At 44.9% G+C, this 5,324-nt stretch overlaps 1 pseudogene; it reads right to left on the reverse strand.

Annotated features, from left to right (window-relative positions):
- Positions 1-861: 861 nt before the first annotated feature.
- Positions 862-5,102, reverse strand: LOC118626264 (annotated as a pseudogene).
- Positions 5,103-5,324: the final 222 nt, after the last annotated feature.

Here is a 5,324-nt window from a genome sequence, read left to right on the forward strand (position 1 = left end):
AAATGATAAAAAGCAGGAACCACGTGAAGATCCGAGGAGCTCTCCAAGCAGAATGGGCCATAGGTGGGATGGCCTGAGATAGGAAGAAGCTTAATGTGCTTATGAAACTGAAAGTTCAAAGAAGCTGGAGCTCATGAGCAGAGGGAAGAATGGAGGGAAATGAGAGCAGAGAAGCAGGCAGAGCAAGATTTGGCGGGCTTCCCAGACCCCGACAAGAAGTGTGTAGGTTCTGATTGCAGTGGGAAGTCTTTAGATGGTTTTAAGCAGGGAATTTATATCACTTGATTTATACTTTATAGAGATTACTCCGGTTGGTGTGTGGACGGAGAAAGGGCAATGAGGGGTCGAGAGTGCAGCAGGGAGACAGAGGTGAGGGGTGATGAAGGCATTGACTTAGATAAGAAGAGTGGAGATGGAGAGAAGGGGTTGGGTTCAGGATATATTTTAGAAGTTGGAACCAATACAAATTTTATTTTGAAGTAGATACATACTGATGGACTAAATATGCTGTGTGAGAAAACAGAAGAGCCAAGTAGGCTCCTAGGTATGTGTCCTAAGACACTTAGTGTCTATTTGTATTATTTAGTAACATCAGGAAGGCTGGGTGAAGCTTACTTAGGGTAGTATAGAAATTAGTAGCTTTGTTTTGACCATGTTACATTTGTGATGCTTACTAGACATCCTAATGGATATGTTGAGCAGGGAGTTGGACATACAGGTCTGGAGCTCAGGTGAGTTTTGGGTCTAGAGATATAAACCTGAAAGCCATCAGTATGTGGAAGTCTATCAAGCAACAGGACTAGATGAGATCACCTAGGGAGACAGTATTTAGAGAGAGCTGAGGACAGAGTTCTGGATACTCTAACACTTAGAAGTACAGTGGAGGTGGTGTCTCTTCATTTCCAAGGCAAGTCTGTTACAGTCTTTCCTCACCACTTTGTGCTTGGACTTTTGCAGCTTCACCGCGATGGAATGAAGCCACGAAAGTTGAAGCGCGGGGTGGCGAGGGAAGACTGTATATAAATCAAGAATCCTACTTCATGGAAATTCATTTATCGTGGTAGAGTCTGGAACTGATTAACTGCGATAAACAAGGGCCAACTGTATATGTTCTCTGATTTTATCCAACTCACCTCTTTTATAGCAGATTAAAAATGGCTGTAAATTCTTTGACATTCCTCTCACTAAGAGGTGGAGTCCATGTCCCCTTCCCTTCTATCTGGGCTGAGTCACTAAGGCAATAGGATTCATCAGAAGGGACATTCTGGGACCTAAGAGACTAGGTCATAAAAAGTCTTACAGTTTCTTTTCCTTTTTTTGTATTTTATTAATTTTTTTATTACATCTTTATTGTTGAATGTATTACAGATGTTCTTCATTTTTCCCCCATTGATGCCCTCTTCCCCACTCTCGCTCCCTTCCTGCCTTTTCCCACACTATTGTCTGTGTCCATTGGTTATGCATATATGCATATAAATTCTTTGGTTTATTTCTTCCAACCTCCCAACCCCCCTTCCCTTTGAGGTTTGTCAGTCTAGCAACCAATTTGACTTCTTAATTTCTTCACCTTTTTCACCCATTTCCCCAATCCTCCTCCCATCTGGCAACCAACAAAATGATCTCTATATCTATGAGAATGTTTGTTCTGCTTGTTCATTTTGTTTGTAGAGTCAATTGTTGATAGACATGTATTCATTGCCATTTTGTTTGTTCATATTTTTTATCTTTTTCTTCAAGAAGACCCTTCAACATTTCATATAATAAAGGTTTGGTGGTGATGAGTTCCTTTAGCTTTTCCTTGTCTGGGAAACTCTTTATATGGCCATCGATTCTAAATGACAGCTTTGCAGGATAGAGTAATCTTGGTTATAGGTTCTTGCTTTTCATCACTCTGAATATTTCTTGCCACTCTCTTCTGGCCTGCATAATTTCTTTTGAGAAATCAGCTGACAGCTAATGGGAACTCCCTTGTAGGTAACTAACTGCTTTTCTCTTGCTGCTTTTAAGATTCTCTCTTTGTCTTGAACCTTTTGCATTTTGATGATGATGTGTCTTGGTGTGGGCCTCTTGGGGTCCATCTTGTTTGGGACTCTCTCTGCTTCCTGTTTCCTTCACTAAGTTAGGAAAGTTTTCTGCCATTATTGTTTCAAATAGGTTTTCGATTTCTTGTTCTCTCTCTTCTCCTTCTGGCTCCCCTAAGATGCAAATGTTGGCATGCTTGAAGTTGTTCCACAGACTCCTTACACTATCCTCATTTTTTTGGATTCTTTTTGCTGTTCTGATTGGGTGTTTTTTGCTTCCTTATATTCCAAATCGATGGTTTGCTTCTTGGCTTTACCCACTCTACTATTGAATCTGTGTAAATTATTCTTTATTTCAGTTAGTGCCTCCTTCATTTCTGACTGCTCCTTTTTTATGCTCTTGAGGCCCTCACTAAGTTCACAGAGGTTCTCACTAAGTTCATTGAGCATCCTTATAAGCAGTGTTTTGAACTCAGTGTCTGTTAGGTTGCTTATCTCCATTTCGCTTAGTTCTTTTCCTGGGGTTTGTTCTGTTCTTTCATTTGGGACCTGTTTCTTTGTCTCCTCATTTTGGCTGCCTCCCTGGGTTTGTTTCTATGTATTACTTCACGAGAGGTATGGAGCTAGCTGAGACCAGATGCTGTTTGTTTGAAAGAATTTAGGAAAACCTGAAGCAGGATCCCAGACAGGCCAATCCTATAGTTAACCAACTGGCAACAGCTTGGGTGGGCCTGAAAGTTGGGTGGAGCAGGGCCTCAGGGAATCACCAGGGTCGGGCAAACAGTGTGAGCCAAGTTGCTGGAGTCCCAGTTATAGTGGCTGTGTGCCACCCCAGGGAAGGGCTCACCAAAGGAACAAAGGCCTCTGACAGCACGTCTATCCTGGAGAAAGCCCCCATCTCCAGCCCTTGCTTCAATGCCAAACAGCTCAGTTCTTCCCTGTATGTCTCTGGCGCCCCTCGAGCTGCCTCCCCTCCAAGCTTAGAGGGAGTGAGTCCGATAAGTCTGTGCGCGGGCCCTTTAAGAGGAGCTGCCTGGGGCTCCAGCCGCATCAGCCTCCCTGAGCCTCAGTTCCCGCTGGTTTTTCCAGCCAGAAGTTATGGGGATTCTCTTCCTGGCACTGGAACCCTGAGAAGGGCACCTGGTGTGGGACGGGGACCCCTCAGTCCTCAGGGAGGACCTTCCCAGCCGAGGTGTCCTCCTGATTTTTATCCGCCACACGTGGGTGTGGGACCAGCCTGTCTGCCTCCGCCCCTCCTACAGTCTGGATGCAGCTTCTTCTTTAATTCCGTAGCTGTAGGACTTCCATTCAGCTTGATTTCAGGTGGTTTTGAATGATGGTTGTTCTGTAGTTTAGTTGTAACTTTGATGTGGTTGTGGGAGGACGCGATACCGCGGTTACCTACGCCGCCGTCTTGACCGGAAGTCCCCAGAAGTCTTGCAGTTTCTGTCCGGAACAACTGGAATATTCTCTTTGGAAGCCTGAAGCACCAGGTAAGAAGGCCAGTCACCCAGAGACTTCCCTGGGACAGGCCACCTGTAGATGCTCTGGTTGATTCTCAGCCGAGCCCTACCTCCTAGTCACTCTTTCCAAGATCTTGGCTAGGGTGTTTCAGAAGAAATTTGACTATTTCTTCTTTATATAACCGGCTCACTCATTAATTTTCTCGTGATCCCGTAATCTATGCTGGCTCAGCTGGGACACTGGGGCAGCTGAGCTGTGTTTCTCTATGTAGTTTCAGGGTGTCTTTCTCTTGCTTTGAAATGTGATGTTTCTTATTTATTTGTTACTCTTAGAAAAGCTCTTTTTTTTTTATCCTTACCTGATGACATTTTTGCATTTATCTTCAGATAGAGTGGGAGGGAGAGAGGGAGGAAGAGAGAGAGACACACATCAACGTGAGAGAGAGACATCGAGTGGCTGCCACCCACACAACCCCAACCAGGGCCAGGGACAAACTGCACCAAGGTATGTGCCCTTAGCAGGAACCAAACCGGGATCTCTCCAGTCCCCAGACCGATGCTCTAACCGCTGAGCCAAACCGGCCAGGGCAGAAAAGCTCACTTTTGACCGGACTCACACTTAGAATGGAAGCTCTCGGAGAGGACAGCCTGTCTCCTGGCAATCTGTTCTTGGAGTGTTTCTTTGGCCTCCTTCATTCTCTTGGCCAGAAGTTCAGCACATTCTGCAGCCTCTTTCTTATTTTTCTTAGTGTGCTGTTTCTTCAAAGCAATGATGTTTGTGCTGCAGGACACGTGGAGCAACAAGACGCTGAATCTCGGGTGCTTTGGTCCCAGGTTTCTTTCTCACAACATATTGGCGACGTCATCTTCTTTAGAGAGACTGAAAACTTTTCGGATTCTGCTAGCTCTTTTAGGATCCAGGCAATGAGGCACAGTAGTATCAGTGAGACCAGGACTATCTTTCTCCCTTGTTTTACAATGACCAAATTGAGAACACTGAGATTGGCACCCACAATGCCACCCCGAACAGATTTGCGCTTCCTCTCTCCAGTCCTCCTTGGTCTATAGCAGGAATGCCCCTTACTCAGGAGCAGGCGGACACGGCCATGGGTCAAGGTGACCTGTTTTATGGGAAACCTTGTTTGCCATTCCCACCACTGATTCAAACCACATAGCCCTTCCATTCTTCACCCAGGGCATTAGCAGCAACTTCTGTGGCCACATGCTTCTCGTAAAAGGTATGAAGTTTGCGTTCATTGTCCACTTCAGTGAGTTTCTTGCAGTCAGTGGCTGGAAAGAGATGTTTGGCTTCATCCTGAAGCAGCTGACCGCCTCTGAGGAGCCACAAAAAAGAGCCAGGGTGTCTTTCTTTCTATATGGCTTCTCTCCAGGTAGTCGCTGCAGCAGGGTAGCCAGACTTCTTACATGGTGGTTTAGGACTCCCAATAGCACAAAATGGTATCTGCTAGGCCTCCTTAAAGTTGAGGCCTGGAACTAGCACAGTGTCACTTTTGCTATATGCTATCGGTTGAAACAAGTCACAGGCTTAGTCCAGATTTAAGGGAATAGGACTATACAAGTGCATGGACACTGGGAGAAGTAGTTCACTAGGGGCCATAATGTAACAAATTGACAGGGAAAATAAGGAAGAAAATATAGCGTGAAGCTGGAGATGCTGGGAGCAGGGATGTTAGGTTAGGATGTAATATGCATACCACAAGTCATGCTCACTTTTAAAAACATTGATTTTAGAGAAAGACATGAGAGAGAGAGAGAGAGAAACATCAATTTATCGTTCCACTTATTTATGCATTTATTGGTTACTTCTTATATATGCCCT

This window comes from Molossus molossus, unplaced genomic scaffold, assembly GCF_014108415.1.
Source record: "Molossus molossus isolate mMolMol1 unplaced genomic scaffold, mMolMol1.p scaffold_m16_p_12, whole genome shotgun sequence".
NCBI classification, from domain to species: domain Eukaryota; kingdom Metazoa; phylum Chordata; class Mammalia; order Chiroptera; family Molossidae; genus Molossus; species Molossus molossus.